Source organism: Panulirus ornatus, chromosome 12 (assembly GCF_036320965.1).
Source record: "Panulirus ornatus isolate Po-2019 chromosome 12, ASM3632096v1, whole genome shotgun sequence".
Taxonomy (NCBI): Eukaryota; Metazoa; Arthropoda; class Malacostraca; order Decapoda; family Palinuridae; genus Panulirus; species Panulirus ornatus.
The window spans coordinates 191,621-215,965 of NC_092235.1; the positions used below are offsets into that span (position 1 = coordinate 191,621).

The following is a 24,345-nucleotide window of genomic DNA, read 5'->3' on the forward strand; positions in this document are numbered from 1 at the left end:
AGGGAATACGTGAGAAGTATTCTTTCTCCCCTATCCCCCAGGGATATATATATATATATATATATATATATATATATATATATACGAACTAAGTACATATGAACGAGCACTCTCATGAAACATAAAAACCTCCAACAGCCAGGATCGAACCCGGGTCCCCTGTGCAACGGGAGGGAGAGCTACCGTTAGGCTATGATCGCCCTGATAGGGAAATAACTATTCGAATACTATGTACTCGAATGCCTTTGACCTGAAATGTAAGTTCAAGCCAGTAGGCCGACCCTGTACTTAGCTTGAATCCTTTTGTGTTCACTATAATCTTCTTTACTACATCTCCTCTCCTTAATCCCTTTATCTTCACTATGCAAGGCTTATTATAATCTTCACTACAGCCTCATCTTCATACGACCTTATCTTGACTAAGCTGGTTTCAAGAAAGGCTTTAGATTTTACCCGCTCACACAAACAACGTACTTACACGGGGCCCGACCAGTGCAAATAGATGATTACACACACCTACACACACCACCACCACTAATAGTACACAGAGAAATAGCCTTTTCGGTTGGCTTTGGATCCGTCCTTGAACGTAGTTTGGAGGATTTGGGGGATCAGGTCAATAACGTTAAGCTCACTACAACCTCATATAAACTAAAGTGCATCTTCACTACTAGCTTATTCTCACTAAATTATATCTTCACTATACCCTCTTCTTCACTACCCCGTTATTTCTACCATACCATCATCATTGCACTCCCTGATGTTCACTAAAAAGTTCTTATGTTCACTACATAATCATTTTGAATAAACTTTAATCTTTGATAACCCTTATCTCTACTACATTTGTATCTTCACTACATTCTTTTCTTCACTACAAGCTATCTTGACAATATCTTTATCATAACTATACTCATCCTCACTACACTCTCACTACACTGAGCCTCTGAGGGAATATTCTTACTTGGTCCCTTCTCTGATCCTTCCTTTGGAAAATTGAAAAAGAGAGGAGAGGATTTCCAGTCTCCCGCTCCCTCTCCTTTTAGTCGCCTTGTACGACACACAAGGAATACGAGGCAAGTATACTTTCTTCCCTATCCCCAGGGATAACAGCATCTGGTGTTCCCAGACGGTCACCCATCCAAGTACTAACCAAACCCAAAGTTGCTTAACTTCCCTGATCGGACGATATATATATATATATATATATATATATATATATATATATATATATATATATATATATATATATATATATATATATATATATATATATATATATATATATATATACATATATATATATATATATATATATATATATATATATATATATATATATATATATATATATATATACACGAATGAAAATAAATTTCCCAAATAACAAAAATGGAAGCGCCGGGGTTTGAACCCGGGTCCTCTCGCATGCCAAGCGAGCGCTCTACCACTGAGCTACGCCCCCAAGAACATTTTCTGGCACTTAGTATTACATAAAGCACTGAGATTACCACGGCAAAATACTGCTTAACCGACCGTTGCCGACTAGCCGGCAAAATAACCACAGGGTAAGTCTCCATGTTCCTGTCGTTGGAGGAGGATCGCCAGAAGCTTCTGGAAGATTTCAAGGACGTCTTGGTGGACCTGACCCTTTCAGATAAGGTCTAAACCCCAGTTCATTATGAAGATCTTCACTATAACGTTGGACGAACACACTGAATGTTGCACACATGTGTTGCGGACAAAATGAAACAAGAAAAAGACAAAAACTATGTCTGGTGTGGGTCTCGAACCCACGACCTTGAGTGTGTCAGACTCACGCTCTACCACTGAGCTAACCAGACAATAGAAAAATACGTCTGTTTCTTCAATTTGAATTAATGATAATCTTTGCGAGGCAGCGTTTAGAAAAGAGAGATGTCTTTGACGAAATCTATATTGCTTGGCTCTTTCTTCTGTTCCTCATTATCGAAAGTAAACATACAGAAGGATATATATATATATATATATATATATATATATATATATATATATATATATATATATATAAATATATTTTCAATAATGATGGAACTTGGCTCCTAAGGTGATTTTGTTGTTGGAGTGGGACCTCCAGCCATTCTGTCCACCTTTTCCCTTTCTAGACATGTGGTGGTGCATTGGGTAGTGTGGCAACCTTCGTCTTCATCTTTTTGGGTGCAGGCTTGCAAACCTCGTGGAGTAGTTGTGGGGTTTGCTTCTTTGCTGCACCCGACATAGCCATCTGGGTGTAGCTATCTACCCGGGCTGGTGGGTCAGCCAGCATAGCTACACGCTCACTCGGTACCTGGGCTGGTGGACGAGCAGCCTTCCTTTCTTCCATGGCTACAGTCTGCCTAACGACCTGGGGTTGTGGAGCAGCCATCCTTACTACCACCCAGGTTGGTTGGGCAGCCTTCTTTCGTTTCTTTGCTACACCCTTCTGGTTGGGCTGGTTGGGCAACTTTCTTTTTCCTCTTCTTCCATACAACCTGCCAACCGAATTCGTCTGCTGGTGGGTCCGTTTCTTTCATGGATACAACCTCTGTAGCCACTTGGGCTGGCCGGTCAACCTTCGGTTGTAGGTAAAAGTATATATATAGAATAATGTGGTTATCATCAGCAGCCAGAGGCCATTCCTCCCTCCTTGCCTGCAGAGTTCTTGATTTTCTGGAAAGTTCTACGAGATTCTGGTAAGATAAATACCATTGAGAGGACATTGTTAGGGGACAGTCAGGTTCAGTTTAGAGTTGGTTGTGGGATGGTTCTTTTACTGTGTCGTATCAGCCAGATGGGTATTTCTTTTCCTGATTTTCGTTAAAGTTTCTATTTTCTAGAGGCATAATGTAGAACACTATTTTCCCTGAGTTTATCAGTTTTGTTGTTATAATTTCATTATCATCATCAGTCTTATTATTGTTGATGTTAAGATATTTAATGTTATCTTCGTGTTTCCCGTGGAATCGTCTGACATCTTGCTAGAAGACTTTCTGGTCACAATATTTCTGCACTGGGGAGTTGATCGTATTCTTTTATTGCAGGTTTTGTTATTATCTTGCTTTACATTAAGGTCTACTGGAGGTTTTCCCAATGCTGGTTGAACATATGTCCAGCAACAGGAGATGGCGTAAGATACAGTATTGATGAAACTTATCTATCTATATACCTATCTAAATATCGCTCTATCAATCTATCAATCAAACTATCTATCTATCTATCTATCTATCTTTATCTGAAAGTCAACAATAATTAAATCATTGATATATGAAGTATAACAATGTCCTCTCAATGGCAATTATCTCACCAGAATCTTCTAGAACCTTCCAGAAAACTATGAACTCTGCAGGCAAGGAGGGAGGAATGGTCTCCGGCTATTGATAAAACCATATTATTCCATATATAAGTTTATATATACATATTTATGTATATATATGAATGTATATATAACGTACAGAATAATGCGGCCATCATCAGTATCGAAGAAAACTGAAAAGATGAGGTCCCACCGAGATTCGAACTCGGATTGCTGGATTTAGAGTCCAGAGTGCTAACCCTTACACCATGGGACCTGATAAGAAAAGATGTGATTTCATCTAAATGTTTTACATATAATCAACCAGAGGCCATTCCTCCCTCCCTGCCTGCAGGGTTCAAGGTTTTCTAGAAGGTTCTCGAAGATTCTGGGTAGGAACTGCCATTGAGAGGACGTAGTTATACGTATCATTAATGATATTGTTGTTGACTTTCTGATTTAGAAAGATAGATAGATAGATAGATACGTAAGGCTGTATATGTCAATTTTCACAGAAATCATTATCTGCGTTATTCTGCAAGAAATAGATGTACATGGATGTAGTGATAATATGGGTTAGGTATAAGACCAGTCGTGTTGAGATTGTAGTGAATGTGACCATTGACTTCAGCCTTAATAGTGTAGTGAAGATAAAGTTGTAGTGAAGATAAATCTTGAAGTGACTCATAAGGTTGTTGTGAGCACAAGGATGCATCGTAAATGAGTACTTCCTACCTGAAAGTCAACAATTACAAAATTGATCAAGTATAACAACATCCTCGGACAACCAACTACAAACACCAACCATAGAGTGAACCTGACTGTCATCTAACGACGACCTCTCAAAGGCAATGATCTTACCAGAATCTTCGAGAACCTTCTAGAAAACCTTGAACCCTGCAGGCAGGGAGGGAGGAATGGCCTCTGGTTGATTATATGTAAAACATTTAGATGAAATCACATCTTTTCTTATCAGGTCCCATGGTGTAAGGGTTAGCACTCTGGACTCTAAATCCAGCAATCCGAGTTCGAATCTCGGTGGGACCTCACCTTTTCAGTTTTCTTAGAAACTGATGATGGAACTGAGCCATATAGTTGACCTTCGAAGGACATATATTTCTTACGGCCCACCATTTTATTTAAGTATGAAGATCTCACGGCAGAGAGGAAACATGAGATATTCAAAATCAAAAGCCGCAATTGCCCTCATGGTAATGGTCGACGTGTTTGCAGACAGATGACACAGACATGTGAGAAGTTAGACAAATATGGACGTTCCTGGTTGCTGTATAGCCTAGGTTTATTATCACTTGTAATGAAGGAGAAATGCTGCACATTATTCCACACCTTTTTATTTAGGCTAGGTTAGGCTAGGATGACTAGGGTCCGTAACGTAAGAGAACTGGGAAATGCATCATATCGGATCTATATTTGTGCAAAATGGCGCAAGTTTGTGGAAGTGATTTACGCAATGCCGGAGAGAATCCACCTCCACCAGAAATAATGTCTCAGACCATACAATATCTGCTGTTGGACGAGCAGGGGACATTAGACCAATATATTCCTGTAGTTTACTGCTCTTCCCAAACACGCAGCAAGACATTCGTAAAAGCGTTAAACTGAACTTTTCCATCGGTTTTCATATCTTTAATTACTTACACCAGTTCCAACAGATGGAAAAAATCATTTGAAAAATCAGAAATTATTTGCCTATAAAAAGCATTTTGATCGATCGTACCAAATATTCAATTATTTCTGTACCCGACAAAATATTCAGTCACTCCTATATCCGACATTTTTCCTGCTGGCTGGTGCCGTTAAAGTCATATGGTAATTTACCGCAATTAGATTATAGATATATTCATCTATATGGAATGGCTCAGCGTGAAGAAACATATATATTTTCACTAAATCCTCCTCTTCACTACACTCCCATCTTCACTACATAGTTCTAACACAACATCTTGACTACACCATTGTATGACCACATTATCATATCATTGTGTTCTTATCTTCACCACAGCCTCGGCAAAATTGATGTTTTCTTTACACATCAGGGTAGATGGCCATCTTTATGATGACAGAGAACACACATAACATATTAAACCACTTATCTTTAGTAACTTTAATCTAATTTCTGCTGATAAAAACGAATTATAATGACAATCTTGTGTTCTGTGACGGGACATTGCACGGGTGAAGGAACTGTTGTCAGGCACATGTATTAAACTATTGAGAAATAAACTTAACTGTATTAAAGTACTGACTTCACTATATTAGACTTCTCTATATTAAGCTATGCTAGGATATGATCAGTTCCCAGGTTATATAAGGGCGGGAGCCGGGACCGAGAGCATCATTTGAGCTGTGACCTCTGTCGAGTGAACATCTCTGCTCCGCCTTGCAAGCTCCCTCAACCTTTCCTCGAACACTTCAATATAATAATGTTCACCAAGGAAGGTAGGACGATCCTCCTTTGTCCAGGAGATGGAATTTGAATATGTCCATGTATTTGACATGGGCTATGGCTGTGTGGACATGGAAGTGGAATACCCAGACGTGGAAGTGATGGATGGAGTGGAATTTGGCTGTGTGGATATGGAGGTGGAATACCCAGACGTTGAAGAGATGGATGGAGTGGAATTGGTGGAATACCCGGACGTGGAAGTCATGGATGGAGTGGAATTTGGCTGTATGGATATGGAGGTGGAATACCCAGAAGTGGAATTGGAGGAAATGGAATATGGGTGAAGCTGGTATGACCGCCATATGGATTTGGTGAAGGTTGACCTCGTAATGTGTTGACGTAAAATAGGTCAACCACTGTGACCATGTGGCGGGGAGGGCCACATCCACCAACCACGAAGCGAGCCCCACCACGGAGAAGTATCCTGGCTGAATCCACGTACGAGAACCACCGCGGGTTTGCCGTCATCCAGTACTCCTGCTATGCCTCCTACAAGAAGGCACTTCTTGCCGACGTGACACCACTCTCCATCAACGGTCGCTGTGCAAAAGTGAAACCTCACCGTCCCACTGATGCTGGCCAAGTGACCTCGCCCACTCAAGTGGCACTGCAGCCCACACGCCCTACCAGACCCACCATCCATGAGGAAATGCAGCCCACCCCACTTGTCAGGCCCACCTTCAGGGAGACATGGCAGGTCTCAAGACCTGTCAGGCCCACTATTCAAGACCGACTTGGTCCCCCAACACATGTCAGGCCCAGCGTTCTAGACCGACTGGGGCCAATAACACATGACATGTCCTACGGACATACCGACTGCACTCTGCACCACGTACGGGCGTTAAAAGGCGTGTCGAGATGACACACGTTCCCCGTGCCAAAAGATTCAGTTTGTGAGGAACCGGAGTTCTTTCTTCCTGCTGGTGCTGCAGGAGAACACGGCCCTAGAGTGGACACTGGAGGTGTGTTTGTGTTTGTGTTTGGGTTATCACTGAGGAACCAACACCAAGACAACTTTAGTTTCGCCTCGCCAAGGATTACGCTAATCTAGCGGAAGTCTGGCTTTCTCCCAGTAGTGGATGGCACATAATATCTACATAGGGACGTTGAAAAACAAAGAAAGAAAAAAAATGGGAACATTATCCCGCCCAAAAAAATACATACATTTACGGGGATAATTTCCTTCGTCTTCAAAGAAAAAATGAAACTCTTCCGACGCTACCGTGCCTTCCATAAAGCAACCCTCAAAGAAATCACTTTCTACACAATGCGCAAGGATTCGGTTAGCCAATCTTCATATGCTGGGGCTATTGTTCCCTCTGATTGATTCATTTTTCAAGATTAAGGAAAGTTATAATAAAAATATTGTATTGAGTTTCTCCGTTGGCGTCAGGGTAAACACCCATCCCCCCCGAAGCTTGGTTACCTTTCCGTGGTGGGGGGGACTTCATGGATTGGGCAGTAGCAACCATCGTTGGTTGCTTCTGTTCAATCCATGAACGAAAAACCAAGCATCTTGAGCGTAATTGTCGTATAAATTCACTTGGTGTCAAAACTGACGCGAAAGTGGTTGTCTCAATTTTGTCAGAAATGTTTGTGCGTCTCGGCCTGATGGCGGGAGTCGGTTTGGCGCTGTGGTCATGAGGGAATACGAGGAAGATTGGCAACCGTCCCAGAAGTAGCTACAGTGAGGCCCAGCAGCTGTCCCTAATACTGTGGAAGGCACTCATGTAAGGTGTGCAGTGAGGCGCACCAGTAACAAGGGAAACGGACAACCAAAACAGCAACCTTGATCATCAGGAGGCTATCCAATGCTCAGAGTAGATAAGGACGATTATTGTATGGCTTCGCTCAGAGGATGAAAATCTTAGTATACAAGCTAGGCTTTTAAAGTGTTTCAAATCTATGGAGAATAAACAAAAATCTATGAAATTATTTCTTATAATATAGTAACCTGTAATGAGGTTAGTGATTTTGTATATTTTATGCAACCTACGTTAACAAAGTTGATCAGGGAATTGGCCAGATATATATATATATATATATATATATATATATATATATATATATATATATATATATATATATATATATATATATCATCTTGGTGTATGGGAAGGCCATATGGGAGACGGAGAGAGAGGCAGGAGCAGGAGAGAAATGATCAAACCTTCCCGCTTGTTCATAGTTGCTGCCTGAAATTTGTCTTCTGATAGTTCTACAGTTTTTGTTTGTGTTTGTTATACTAATTATTAACATAAGAAAATTGTAATATAATGATTAAGGAAAATTATAGTAATTATAATTTAGAATTGTTATAGGTCAAGATTTGTACGTGAAGCGGAAGACCAAAATATGGTACGGGTCAGCCATTCGTGAGTGTAAGCGACAGCTATTGATAGTTACTGGCTTTAATTTATGATCATTTATGATATCTATTTTTTACTTTTGTGTTAGCTGTTTTAAGTATTTGTTTTGTTTGCAGACTAAAACTTCTCTTATATGTTATTGTTTCTTGGGAAATTCTAGTTAATCGAGACGTTCATAAAGAATTATTTTTGGTCAGTTGGTTTTGTTTGAACAGACATGCATGGTGGTAAGGGACAGAATAAAAGTTACGGTTTGTTTATATTTGTTATTATTGATTAGCACTTTTCATTTCTAACATTAGCTGTTTAAAGTGTTTGTGTTGTATTTAGACAAAGTTCATTTTCAAATCTTATTGATTACCACATGAAAGCTAGGCTCTATAAGTGTCAAGTAAACAATATGTGATATTTTGAGTTAAGTCGAGGTGCTATTTACCACTGGCGTTTAGATATTTGGGACCCTTGGGGATAGATTTGCCAAGATTATCACGGCCAAATTGACTGGATGGCAACCTAGGAGCTAGGCAGAATTGGATATCATAAAAACCCTAAACAGTCGGTGGTTCCTGGGGCCTACCCTCCATCCTCTTGTAACTACGCTGCTGATTACCATTTTGTTCTTTATAGTTTTCAGAGGAACAAGACACTTCTGCATCTCTGTAAAGTTAAGGACTCATTGAAATTAATTCATCAGATATTATCTGCAGTAAAAGGTAAAGCTGACAAGTTACTTTGCTCTTCTTCATAATGGGTCTCCCCTGATGTTTTCAATTAATGTTTAGCCTACCTAAATTTTCCATTCGTACTTACGTATTTATGTGTTGTTTCCAAACGGTAATTTGAAAGGAATGACCTTATATATTTGGGTGTTGTTTCCAAACTGTAATTTGAAAAGAATGGCCTCGCTGAGCCCCAAGATGAATATGTTTAGGAGAATACTCTTATTGTGAAGTAACATTGTCGTACAAGATGTAAAACAATTCCAAAGCTTTTTTCTTTTCTTCATGTTGCCACATTGTTTAAAGTATTTAGTTGAGCTAGATTGTTTTTCCTTGAAACTGCATGAAATATTTATTTTGGTGTAACTATCATTATTCCGTTAATAATTTTATCATTTCATGGATTTTCTGTTTTATGCTTATACATATCTTCTTGTGTTTAATTACTTCATTCTGGTACCAGTTTTCACAACACATTATGTACTTTTGATTCTTATTATTTGGACTTCAGTTTATTCTTGCATTATGGCTTCACCAACAAAAATGGCTGTAATATTACTAATCTTGTAAATTGTTTCATTGTTTAACTTACTCTTTGCTATGAGATGTACATCTGCAGTTGCCTTTTTTTTTTGTACCTTTCATCAAACCAATAATTTTCATATGTATTCCTCTCATTGCTATGGTTTACCCATATATCAACTGAATTAGTTTTGAACTCATTTTGGCTTTTGTAGCCATTCCATTCATTCATGAGGACTTACAGAGAAAAGGAGGCATAAATAATAGAATGTGAAATGAAATGTAATGTTCAAGCAGAAATATAACTGCAATGTTTTTATTCTGAAATGTAAAGTTTAGATTTTCTCCAGATTTTACAAGTATTCTTTCATTATTGTATATTTAATATTAATTCATTCATGCACTCCACTTTTTACATAAACATCAAATATTCATAAAGTTTTATCAACAAACACAAGATAGTTTTCAATATAGCAGACTGTAGAGAACAGGAACCAAGAAGTATCTGGTACTTCCATTAAATAAAGTTCCTTCATCCCTCCAGTTTTACCAAACAGCTTTCCTATCATGTGCAACATAATTGTCAAATAAGGATAGCCAGCACATCACTACATGACCATACCCAAGTAAGGTATATCAAACTTCTTCATTCTGTGTTTCAAAATATAAAGCACAAGATGTGTAGTGATATAGTTTTTGGATGACATGTGCAAAAGTTATTGGCAGCCTTACCTTGTGCAGGTCAAGATTTACTGGTCAATGAAAATCAACAAAATCAAGATAAGACAAAATTCGAATAAGAACTTAATAATTTCCATCAGTCATCCACCAATGTGTATGAAATTGATCTCCTCTCAGTTGTATTTATTTCCTTCACTGTAGCTGGGATATAAAAGCTCTGTTAATTATTTCTGTTCATTACGGCTAGGATGAAGATGTTAATAATTCTTGAATAAGACTCCTCAGCCCTTAGGCGAAATATCGAGCCAGGCCATCAATCACTTTCTTGATGAGGAAGGGGTTGAGGGAAGCGTTGAACCGGTCACATGTAACATAACAAATTCTGCATTTGTGCACTTAATGTCCAGCGTAGGTCGGTCAACACCACTAACTACCCACTACGGCAGTAGTGAGTGGTTGGCTTACTAGAGTCCATACCAGTGGGGCTAGACCCCAGATTCTGGGGTGGCGTGTGGTACCACCCCACACAAAAGGTACTTGTAACACCTTACATCTTCTCTAAGACAATATACGAGGCAGCTGATCAGACAGACAAGCGCCCCACAGTAGGGCCGGCTGGACGTACCAAGCTGGGTGGAGTTCTCCTGCTGTCATCACCTCTCACATGGTCGCACAATTGTGTCCAAACAACCTTCGTGAGATGTACCAGTGGTCCAGCAACACCAGAAATACCGGTCAACAACCACTTGTCTGTAAACACAAAAAGAGAAGAGTAAACACAGAAAATAAACACAAATGAAATTTAGTGAAGGAAATGGGGGAATGCTTCACTAAGCTAAAGAGCTAAGCCAAAAACCCGGTAAATAAGGGAAGGTCTCTTTTACCAGTTCTGACCTTAACTGCTCCCACTTATTAAGATCTATCAATATACATACGTTCAGTCCTGAGTAACATTTCAAAATATGTAACACATTCGTCTGTTTCATCTAGATGTAGAAATATGAATATACACGTGAGTAGATATACTAATGTTTTGACATTTGTGTTTCTCTTTCCGTTTTTGAAGTTTATTAAGACTTCTTTCAAGAAAAAATATGAAAAGATAACATGTTTTACGTGTGTCCATTATACATGTACCAGGTAAGGTAAGACAGCACGGCCAACTGCGGCCCTAATCAATATACCACGGGAACGTATCACAGTAACCACTGGTCCGCGGAGGACCAATCACAGTAACCACTGGCCCGCGGAGGACCAATCACAGTAACCACTGGTCCGCGGAGGACCAATCACAGTAACCACTGGTCCGCAGAGGACCAATCACAGTAACCACTGGTCCGCGGAGGACCAATCATGAATCACAAGCAGCAGCGGTCCACCAATAGGGAGTCGACGCACAGTAGCGCTGCCCAAGTGGCTACCGGGGAAACAATATGGAGGAGTGGCCGAGCCCGAACACTGGCTCATCTGGGTCTATTTTCTTCCTTGCTCTTCATAATCCTAAACACAATATCTTTTCATCGTAGGTAATTTATTACCTCATTAACATTTTGTGTATATTTCTAGTAGTGAACTGGTATTCCTAATTTAATGCAGTTCTTGATAACTTTTGTCTATTTATGTTTTGATCTGAATTCCAGTTTGCCTACCAACATGTGAATGATAATGAGATTACTGACTGTATAAAAGCTGTATAAAATAAATCTATAGTTTTAGTGTTAATTTTAAGGTTGCTAAGATTCCTAACAAAATACATTCTAGAAATTACCTTTTTGTACAGTGCCTCCATATTTCTATTGAAAGAAAAGTCATTATCAAGTAATTACATTCCTTCACACATTCTACAAGTTCACCACTAACATATAAATGTACCTGAGCCACTGGTAAGCTAATGTGATTTACAATCATTTGTTTTGTTTTCTGAACATTGAGTTCAAGGTCATTATCATTACATCATAACGTAAAATGTTCAACTTCCGGATACACGTCATCATCATTTGTACATTGACTTAGGAGAACGGCATCATCTGCATACATAACTTGGCAACATGACACCAACACTCACTAGTATACTGGCTGACCACACCATCCACCTCTGTGCTCCACCTGGCCAACATGACACCAACACTCAGTAGTATACTGGCTGACCACACCATCCACCTCTGTGCTCCACCTGGCCAACATGACACCAACACTCACTAGTATACTGGCTGACCACACCATCCACCTCTGTGCTCCACCTGGCCAACATGACACCAACACTCACTAGTATACTGGCTGACCCACCATCCACCTCTGTGCTCCACCTGGCCAACATGACACCAACACTCACTAGTATACTGGCTGACCACACCATCCACCTCTGTGCTCCACCTGGCCAACATGACACCAACACTCACTAGTATACTGGCTGACCACACCATCCACCTCTGTGCTCCACTTGTATTTGTTATCATGATATCCAATTTTTCATGTAAGAAATTGAACATATTGAGGCCTTCCTGTAAGGAAAACATTATTCCAGAGAGTTTAGTTAGAATTGACATTCATGTTATTAAGTTTATGCATCATTATATGATGCTGAATGGTGTTGAAAGTACTAGAAAAATCTACAAAATGTTGTATATCGGTAATATTAGATCTGTTCATATGCTCGAGAACATAATCAATAAAGCACAGAGTTACATCCTCTACACCTCGATTTCTCGTATAAGCGAAATGAAAGCGATCGGTAAATTGTTGGACTTGTTGGTAAAGTTTGGTTTTCATAAACTTCTCAAAAAAATTCGTCAAAATCAAAATCAAAGAGAATATATGTATCAGAGGTGAAGGAAACGAGAAGTGGGAGACCAGATTGGAGGTGGAAAGAAGGAGTGAAAAAGATTTTGAGTGATCGAGGCATAAACATGCAGGAGGGTGAAAGGCGTGCAAGGAATAGAGTGAATCGGAAAGATGTAGTATACCGGGGTCGACGTGCTGTCAATGGATTGAACCAGGGCATGTGAAGCGTCTGGGGTAAACCATGGAAAGTTTTGTGGGGCCTGTGGGAGCTGTAGTTTCGGTGCATTATACATGACAGCTAGAGACTGTGAGTGTGAAGGAATTTGGCCTTTGTTGTCTTTTCCCAGCGCTACCTCGCGCGCACGCGGGGTGAGGGGTTGTCATTTCATGTGTGGCGGGGTGGCGATGGAATAGAAGAAAACAGCATGTATGAATATGTACATGTGCATATATGTATATGTCTGTGCATGTATATGTATATATACGTTGAAATGTATAGGTATGTACATGTGCATAAGGATAGGTTGGGCCATTCTTTCGTCTGTTTCCTTGCGCTACCTTGCTAACGCGGGAGACAGCAATAAAATATAACATATATATATATATATATATATATATATATATATATATATATATATATATATATATATATATATATATATATATATATATATATATATATATATATATATATATATATATATATATATATATATTTTTTTTTTTTTTGCTTTGTCGCTGTCTCCCGCGCTTGCGAGGTAGCGCAAGGAAACAGACGAAAGAAATGGCCCAACCCACCCCCATACACATGTATATACATACGTCCACACACGCAAATATACATACCTACACAGCTTTCCATGGTTTACCCCAGACGCTTCACATGCCCTGATTCAATAAACTGACAGCACGTCAACCCCGGTATACTACATCGATCCAATTCACTCTATTCCTTGCCCTCCTTTCACCCTCCTGCATGTTCAGGCCCCGATCACTCAAAATCTTTTTCACTCCATCTTTCCACCTCCAATTTGGTCTCCCACTTCTCCTCGTTCCCTCCACCTCCGACACATATATCCTCTTGGTCAATCTTTCCTCACTCATTCTCTCCATGTGCCCAAACCATTTCAAAACACCCTCTTCTGCTCTCTCAACCACGCTCTTTTTATTTTCACACATCTCTCTTACCCTTACGTTACTTACTCGATCAAACCACCTCACACCACACATTGTCCTCAAGCATCTCATTTCCAGCACATCCATCCTCCTGCGCACAACTGTATCCATAGCCCACGCCTCGCAACCATACAACATTGTTGGAACCACTATTCCTTCAAACATACCCATTTTTGCTTTCCGAGATAATGTTCTCGACTTCCACACATTATTCAAGGCTCCCAGGATTTTCGCCCCCTCCCCCACCCTATGATCCACTTCCGCTTCCATGGTTCCATCCGCTGCCAGATCCACTCCCAGATATCTAAAACACTTTACTTCCTCCAGTTTTTCTCCATTCAAACTTACCTCCCAATTGACTTGACCCTCAACCCTACTGTACCTAATTACCTTGCTCTTATTCACATTTACTCTTTACTTTCTTCTTTCACACACTTTACCAAACTCAGTCACCAGCTTCTGCAGTTTCTCACATGAATCAGCCACCAGCGCTGTATCATCAGCGAACAACAACTGACTCACTTCCCAAGCTCTCTCATCCACAACAGACTTCATACTTTCCCCTCTTTCCAAAACTCTTGCATTCACCTACCTAACAACCACATCCATAAACAAATTAACCATGGAGACATCACACACCCCTGCCGCAAACCTACATTCACTGAGAACCAATCACTTTCCTCTCTTCCTACACGTACACATGCCTTACATCCTCGATAAAAACTTTTCACTGCTTCTAACAACTTGCCTCCCACACCATATATTCTTAACACCTTCCACAGAGGATCTCTATCAACTCTATCATATGTCTTCTCCAGATCCATAAATGCTACATACAAATCCATATATCCAAATATATATATATATATATATATATATATATATATATATATATATATATATATATATATATATATATATATATATATATATATATATACATATCCCTGGGGATAGGGGAGAAAGAATACTTCCCACGTATTCCCTGCGTGTCGTAGAAGGCGAGGGGAGGGAGCGGGGGCTGGAAATCCTCCCCTCTCATTATTTCTTTTTTAATTTTCCAAAAGAAGGAACAGAGAAGGGGGCCAGGTGAGAATATTCCCTCAGGGGCCCATTTCTCTGTTCTTGGCGAAACTCGCTAACGCGGGAAATGGCGAATAGTGTAAAAGAAGAAGAATATATACATATATATATATATATATATATATATATATATATATATATATATATATATATATATATATATATATTTTATTTTTTTATCTATTTTGCTTTGTCGCTGTCTCCCGCGTTTGCGAGGTAGCGCAAGGAAACAGACGAAAGAAATGACCCAACCCACCCCCATACACATGTATATACATACACGTCCACACACGCAAATATACATACCTATACATCTCAATGTACACATATATATACACACACAGACACATACATATATATCCATGCACACAATTCACACTGTCTGCCTTTATTCATTCCCATCGCCACCTCGCCACACATGGAATACCATCCCCCTCCCCCCTCATGTGTGCGAGGTAGCGCTAGGAAAAGACAACAAAGGCCCCATTCGTTCACACTCAGTCTCTAGCTGTCATGCAATAATGCCCGAAACCACAGCTCCCTTTCCACATCCAGGCCCAACACAACTTTCCATGGTTTACCCCAGACGCTTCACATGCCCTGATTCAATCCACTGACAGCAGTCAACCCCGGTATACCACATCGATCCAATTCACTCTATTCCTTGCCCGCCTTTCACCCTCCTGCATGTTCAGGCCCCGATCACTCAAAATCTTTTTCACTCCATCTTTCCACCTCCAGTTTGGTCTCCCACTTCTCCTCGTTCCCTCCACCTCCGACACATATATCCTCTTGATCAATCTTTCCTCACTCATTCTCTCCATGTGCCCAAACCATTTCAAAACACCCTCTTCTGCTCTCTCAACCACGCTCTTTTTATTTCCACACATCTCTCTTACCCTTACATTACTTACTCGATCAAACCACCTCACACCACACATTGTCCTCAAACATCTCATTTCGAGCACATCCACCCTCCTGCGCACAACTCTATCCATGGCCCACGCCTCGCAACCATACAACATTGTTGGAACCACTATTCCTTCAAACATACCCATTTTTGCTTTCCGAGATAATGTTCTCGACTTCCACACATTCTTCAAGGCTCCCAAAATTTTCGGCCCCTCCCCCACCCTATGATTCACTTCCGCTTCCATGGTTCCATCCGCTGCCAAATCCACTCCCAGATATCTAAGACACTTTACTTCCTCCAGTTTTTCTCCATTCAAACTTACCTCCCAATTGACTTGACCCTCAACCCTACTGTACCTAATAACCTTGCTCTTATTCACATTTACTCTTAACTTTCTTCTTTCACACACTTTACCAAACTCAGTCACCAGCTTCTGCAGTTTCTCACATGAACCAGCCACCAGCGCTGTATCATCAGCGAACAACAACTGACTCACTTCCCAAGCTCTTTCATCCACAACAGACTTCATACTTGCCCCTCTTTCCAAAACTCTTGCATTCACCTCCCTAACAACCCCATCCATAAACAAATTAAACAACCATGGAGACATCACACAACCCTGCCGCAAACCTACATTCACTGAGAATCAATCATTTTCCTCTCTTCCTACACGTACACATGCCTTACATCCTCGATAAAAACTTTTCACTGCTTCTAACAACTTGCCTCCCACACCCTATATTCTTAATACCTTCCACAGAGTATCTCTATCAAGTCTATCATATGCCTTCTCGAGATCCATAAATGCTACATAAAAATCCATTTGCTTTTCTAAGTATTTCTCACATACATTCTTCAAAGCAAACACCTGATCCACACATCCTCTACCACTTCTGAAACCACACTGCTCTTCCCCAATCTGATGCTTTGTACATGCCTTCACCCTCTCAATCAATACCCTCCCATATAATTTACCAGAAATACTCAACGAACTTATAACTCTGTAAATATATGTATATTTTTTTTTTCAAACTATTTGCCATTTCCCGCGTTAGCGAGGTAGCGTTAAGAACAGAGGACTGGGCCTTTGGGGGAATATCCTCACCTAATCCCCTTCTCTGTTCCTTCTTTTGGAAAATTAGAAAAAAAAAAACGAGAGGGGACGATTTTCTAGCCTCCCGCTCCCTCCCCTTTTAGTTGCCTTCTATGACACGCAGGGAATACGTGGGAAGTATTGTTTCTCCCCTATCCCCAGGGATAACATGTGATTTTATGAGCCATAATTTTTCTAGGGTACTTGTAAAAGAGGGAGTGATCAGACCATACCCAGAGCGCCTTCATTCAATGTTAAATCTTTCACTCCCCAAGGATACAGCTTCCTTACAGAGATCAATGGGGATGCTTGCACATTACTCCCGTTAGATACTTAATTTTTCTGAAAAGATCCATCCTCTCTTGCATGCTGATGGATTTACTCTGTCTACTGATGCAGAACTAACTTTTGAGAACTTAAAGATATTGCGGATTCGGTGGTAAAAGCTATTGACCCTACGTCTCCTTTCACTATGGACACCGATGCTTCAGGCCATGCTATAACTGCTACACTATCTCAGAATGGTCGTCCAGTAGCATTCTTCTCTCATACTCTTTCTAATAGTGAACAGAAACATTCCCCTGAAGAGAAAGAAGCATATGCCTTAGTAAAAGCCCTTAGAAAGTGGAAACACTATCTTGTTGGACATCACTTTAAGCTTATTACAGATCAGCTCGGTGTGGAGTTCATGTTCGACCCTAAATCTGCTAGCAAAATCAAAAACCATATTGTGTGCTGCCCAGGTAAAGAAGATACTCCTGCTGATGCACTCTCACATGTGTGTGGTGCTACTACTACAGATAAACTCAGGGAACTACATGAAAACCTTTGCCACCCCGGAGTGTTTTGAATGGTGCCTTTGTCCGTGGTTGAAATCTGCCCTATTCTATCGATGATGATAAAAGAATCACTGCCTCGTCAAATATGCTCTGAACTCAAACTTCAGTTCTACAAATCGGACTCTGGCCTACTGATTAAGGCAACCCAGCTGTACAAAAGGCTGAACTTGGATTTTAAAGGCCCACTTCCATCACAATCAAGAAACACTGTCCTTGATGAATTCTCATGGTTTCCAATTGTCTTCCCTAGCCCTAACATGACTACCAGAACTGTTATCAGATGTTTGATACAGATGTTTGACATGTGTGTTATGCCAGCAAATATCCACTCTGACAAAGGTGTGCCTTCATGTCAGGAGAGCTAAAGGATTTTGCATAATAGAAATGGGTAGCTACCAGTCGTACTACTCCCTACAACCCTAGGGGTAATGACAGGTCAAAAGGTATATTGGAATTATATGGAAGATCATAATGCTGGCTCTCAGAACAGAGAACCTTGATGTATCTCAGTGGGAAACAGTTCTCCCAGATGCACTCCATTCTATCTGATCATTGTTGTGCACTTCTACTAACTGTACACCGCACTAGCATTTCTTTCAGCATTCTAGGAGGTCCACATCAGGCTGAATATTACCTACAAGGCTCATTCATAAAAGCCCGGCCCCCTTAAAGACAGCAAACGTGGGATAGCAAGAACAATCCCTGGTGGGTGAGGTTGAAATATTGGAAGCCAATCTGGAGTGTGAAGCCTTATGTCAAGCTTCCAGATGGCAGAGTAACTACCATTTCATTATGTCAAGCTTCCAGATGGCAGAGTAACTACCATTTCATTATGTCAAGCTTCCAGATGGCAGAGTAACTACCATTTCATTATGTCAAGCTTCCAGATGGCAGAGTAACTACCATTTCATTATGTCAAGCTTCCAGATGGCAGAGTAACTACCATTTCATTATGTCAAGCTTCCAGATGGCAGAGTAACTACCATTTCATTATGTCAAGCTTCCAGATGGCAGAGTAACTACCATTTCATTATGTCAAGCTTCCAGATGGCAGAGTAACTACCATTTCATTATGTCAAGCTTCCAGATGGCAGAGTAACTACCATTTCATTAAGGCATCATGCATCTTTGACTGGTGACAGAAGTGACAGTGTGTATACTAATCCCTCTGAGTCTCAGCCACTGAACAATCAAGAAATATCAGATATTGGTGACAACCTGGAGCCTCCATGTCAAGAAAGCACCACTCAGAAACATCCTACTATGTCTGATCAAATGTCTTCACCAGTGCAAGTTTATAGATCTGAGAGAGCATGACATGCCCCTAAACATCTCTAAGATTATTCCTTGTGAACTTTGTTACAGGTGGGAAAGAATGTGGTAATATGTGAAACTGTAAACTGTCATGACTTTACATTTGAAATCACTCAGTAATTGTTTACGTCAAGAGCCCCTGTCATTCGCCAACTCAAACAACCTGAGTATTTTGTAAACACAGGTTGGCTATATATATATATACATATATATATATATATATATATATATATATATATATATATATATATATATATATATATATATATATATATATACATACATATATATGTATATATATATATATATATATATATATATATATATATATATATATATATATATATATATATATATATATATATATATATATATATATATATATTATATATATATATATACAAAGCAGTTAGTTGATAGAAACGAATAAACGTAGCTAGGACGCCATTTGGCAAACATGCGATTGTCCAAGACAGACAACTAGTGTATCATAGACTTATTATGTGGACAAGAAGGCGAATTGTTTGCAAAACCAATCAACGTGCCTGACGCACTGCGCGGAGTTGCTCCTTCTTACGTGGGCATAGTCCAGATACAGCAACATGTCTACCTTTACAGTTGACACACTTCGCTGCCTGAGCCTTGCACTCACGAAAACCATGACCAGTTTCCGCGCATTGACTACATGTTTGGTGGGGTTCTTTACAGTTCTTAGTCTCATGTCGGTATTTCAGACATTTGAAACATTGTTGTACGTCGAGATGTTCATCTTTCTTCAGGTATTTTGCTGGCACAGAGATCATGGGGAACAGGACTCCCCGGGGGAGCAGGCGATCAGCCTCGGTCGGGTTTGAACATTGTATCTTTATTGATCTGGAGTTATTCGGTTTATAGATGTTGATGACATTAACGTCATTGTTTTCACCATTGATGGCTTCAACAATCTCCGAAGGGCTGAGGGACAAGATAGATTCATCAACATTGTAGGCAATGATAGTACATCTAGCTTGAAGGGGGCAGCGGTCCTGAACGATTTGGTAGTTGTTTTTAGCTAGTTCATCAAGGAGAGGCTTAGATAGGATTCTATCTAAATCACTATCTTTCCCCTAGAATATCTTAAACTGGTATTTGTTCGAGGGTAATTGAATAATCCTAGTAGGACGGATCTCAGTGGTCTTAAAGACGATGGACAGGAGTTCGAACGTGGAAGGAGGGGGACAATCAGTTTGAGGGATTTTAGACGTATGTCGGGCGGCATGTTGGTGGCATCAGTGTCCTAGTGCGAGAAAACGTGAGTGAGGGACGCTCGACGGTCCAAGGTAGGGGAGAGGTAAGAGATAGTGTGAGGGTCTCCACCCCGTCAGGTGAGAACAGGTCCACTCCAGCCTCCACTCCTCAGGAAAATGAGTTTTCCAGAATGGGTTGGGGAAGCTGGGGTAGAGATTGCTCAAGCCAAACGGTCGAGAGATGGATGATGGATGATAAAAGATAAAAAATAAAAAAGGGATGTGAAGATGGAGTGGAGGCAACGCGGGGGTGTGGGGAGCAGCGAGGGTGGTGAGGGAACAGCCTGCCGGCGTCGTCACCGTAACGGTCTCCCGCGGGAAGGACCAACGCGGGAGGCAACGTTACAATCCACTTCTTTCTTCTTTCTTCTGTCTTCTGTCTTCTGTATTCTTTCTTCTTTCTTCGTGGGATCTGGCGGTTACTCCTCCATCAACCACGTGGTTAACACGTGGCCGAGACAGGAGCAGCAAGAACCTTCTCGAATGGCTAGAAAAGATGATGTATACATAGGAACATTCTTATATATACTGGGTCAGATGGACGTAAAAGTAGCAGTTGTACCTTCTGTGCCTATCATCGTGTGCTTTTTGTGAAATGTGCATTTTTCTTTGTATGTATCTTATGGAATATAGACAACACAGCAAGCTCTATCTTATGACACCATTATATCTTACTTTTTTCCCTATATACATAGAGATAATTGTGAAAAATTGCCTTTCAACCTTCATCCGGATCAATTGATGCAGGGTGGGCGGAGCTTATGGCTTTCCTTCAGCCAATAGGGAGGAAGTTTGTGTCTGCTAGTGCATAAATCGTGCTCGCACCACCGAAGACGACATTACCTAATTACTGATACTTAACACAAACAATACATAGGAATTTCATCCTTACAACTTATCAAACTATATTAAATGCAGCCCTCTCATTGTTAGATCATTGTCAACCAATGGCAAGCACGTATTCCATCATATATAGAGGCACCGAGGCCCGTTAAAACCCGTTTCCAAACCTCCAGTCTACAAAAAAGGACTTTAACTGGCCTTCCTTTCCACGCTTAACACGCCCACCCACTACTACCACAAACACACACTCCCATTACTTGTATACTTTATTTACTTATAATTTCTCGCTGTATCCCGCGTTAGCGAGGCAGCGAAAGGAAACACACGAAAAAATGGCGCAACCCACGGCGGATAGTATGGGATATATATATATATATATATATATATATATATATATATATATATATATATATATATATATATATATATATATATATATATATATATATGTATATATATATGTATATATATATGTATATATATATATATATATATATATATATATATATATATATATATATATATATATATATATATATATATATGTATATATATATATATATATATATAATTTTTTTTTTTTTATACTATTCGCCATTTCCCGCATTAGCGAGGTAGCGTTAAGAACAGAGGACTGAGCCTTTGAGGGAATATTCTCAATTGGCCACCGCCTCTGTTCCTTCTTTTGGAAAATTAAAAACGAGAGGGGAGGATTTCCAGCCCCCCGCTCCCTTCCCTTTTAGTCGCCTTCTACGACACGCAGGGAATACGTGAGAAGTATTCTTTCTCCCCTATCCCCTATATATATATATATATATATACACATGCCTTACATCCTCGATAAAAACTTTTCACTGCTTCTAACAACTTTCCTCCCACACCATATATATATATATATATATATATATATATATATATATATATATATATATATATATATATATATATATATATATGTATATATGTATATATATATATATATATATATATATATATATATATATATATATATATATATATATATATATATATATTTTTTTTTTTTTTTTTTTTTTTTATACTTTGTCGCTGTCTCCCGCGTTTGCGAGGTAGCGCAAGGAAACAGACGAAAGAAATGGCCCAACCCCCCCCCCCCATACACATGTACATACACACGTCCACACACGCAAATATACATACCTACACAGCTTTCCATGGTTTACCCCAGACGCTTCACATGCCTTGATTCACTCCACTGACAGCACGTCAACCCCTGTATACCACATCGCTCCAATTCACTCTATTCCTTGCCCTCCTTTCACCCTCCTGCATGTTCAGGCCCCGATCACACAAAATCTTTTTCACTCCATCTTTCCACCTCCAATTTGGTCTCCCTCTTCTCCTCGTTCCCTCCACCTCCGACACATATATCCTCTTGGTTAATCTTTCCTCACTCATTCTCTCCATGTGCCCAAACCATTTCAAAACACCCTCTTCTGCTCTCTCAACCACGCTCTTTTTATTTCCACACATCTCTCTTACCCTTACGTTACTTACTCGATCAAACCACCTCACACCACTCATTGTCCTCAAACATCTCATTTCCAGCACATCCATCCTCCTGCGCACAACTCTATCCATAGCCCACGCCTCGCAACCATACAACATTGTTGGAACCACTATTCCTTCAAACATACCCATTTTTGCTTTCCGAGATAATGTTCTCGACTTCCACACATTTTTCAAGGCTCCCAAAATTTTCGCCCCCTCCCCCACCCTATGATCCACTTCCGCTTCCATGGTTCCATCCTCTGACAGATCCACTCCCAGATATCTAAAACACTTCACTTCCTCCAGTTTTTCTCCATTCAAACTCACCTCCCAATTGACTTGACCCTCAACCCTCCTGTACCTAATAACCTTGCTCTTATTCACATTTACTCTTAACTTTCTTCTTCCACACACTTTACCAAACTCAGTCACCAGCTTCTGCAGTTTCTCACATGAATCAGCCACCAGCGCTGTATCATCAGCGAACAACAACTGACTCACTTCCCAAGCTCTCTCATCCCCAACAGACTTCATACTTGCCCCTCTTTCCAGGACTCTTGCATTTACCTCCCTAACAACCCCATCCATAAACAAATTAAACAACCATGGAGACATCACACACCCCTGCCGCAAACCTACATTCACTGAGAACCAATCACTTTCCTCTCTTCCTACACGTACACATGCCTTACATCCTCGATAAAAACTTTTCACTGCTTCTAACAACTTGCCTCCCACACCATATATTCTTAATACCTTCCACAGAGCATCTCTATCAACTCTATCATATGCCTTCTCCAGATCCATAAATGCTACATACAAATCCATTTGCTTTTCTAAGTATTTCTCACATACATTTCTCACATACATACATATATATATATATATATATATATATATATATATATATATATATATATATATATATATATATATATATATATATATATATATATATATATATATATATATATATATATATATATATATATATATATATATATATATATATATATATATATATATATATATATATATATATATACATATCCTTCAGTATGTTTACTTTCGATAATGAGGAACAGAAGAATAAGTCAAGCAAGGAAATTTCGTCAAAGACATCTCTCTTTTGTTAACGCTGCCTCGCAAAGATTTTCATTAATTCAAACTGAAGAAACAGACGAATTTTCTATTGTCTGGTTAGCTCAGTGGTAGAGCGTGAGTCTTACACACTCAAGGCCGTGGGTTCGAGACCCACACCAGACATAATTTTTGTCTTTATCTTTTTTCATTTTTTCCGCATCACATGTGTGCAACATTCAGTATGTTCGTCCAACGTTATAGTGAAGATCTTCACAATAAATTGGGGTTTTCGACCTTATCTGAAAGGGTCAGGTCCACCAAGACGTCCTTGAAATCTTC

At 39.8% G+C, this 24,345-nt stretch overlaps 2 non-coding genes across 2 annotated transcripts; one reads left to right on the plus strand and one right to left on the minus strand.

Annotated features, from left to right (window-relative positions):
* Window positions 1-1,769: 1,769 nt before the first annotated feature.
* On the minus strand, window positions 1,770-1,841 carry TRNAV-GAC (transfer RNA valine (anticodon GAC)). Its single transcript has one exon. It is a non-coding gene; the product is annotated as a tRNA-Val (tRNA).
* Window positions 1,842-24,117: 22,276 nt separating this feature from the next.
* On the plus strand, window positions 24,118-24,189 carry TRNAV-UAC (transfer RNA valine (anticodon UAC)). The gene has a single exon. It is a non-coding gene; the product is annotated as a tRNA-Val (tRNA).
* Window positions 24,190-24,345: the final 156 nt, after the last annotated feature.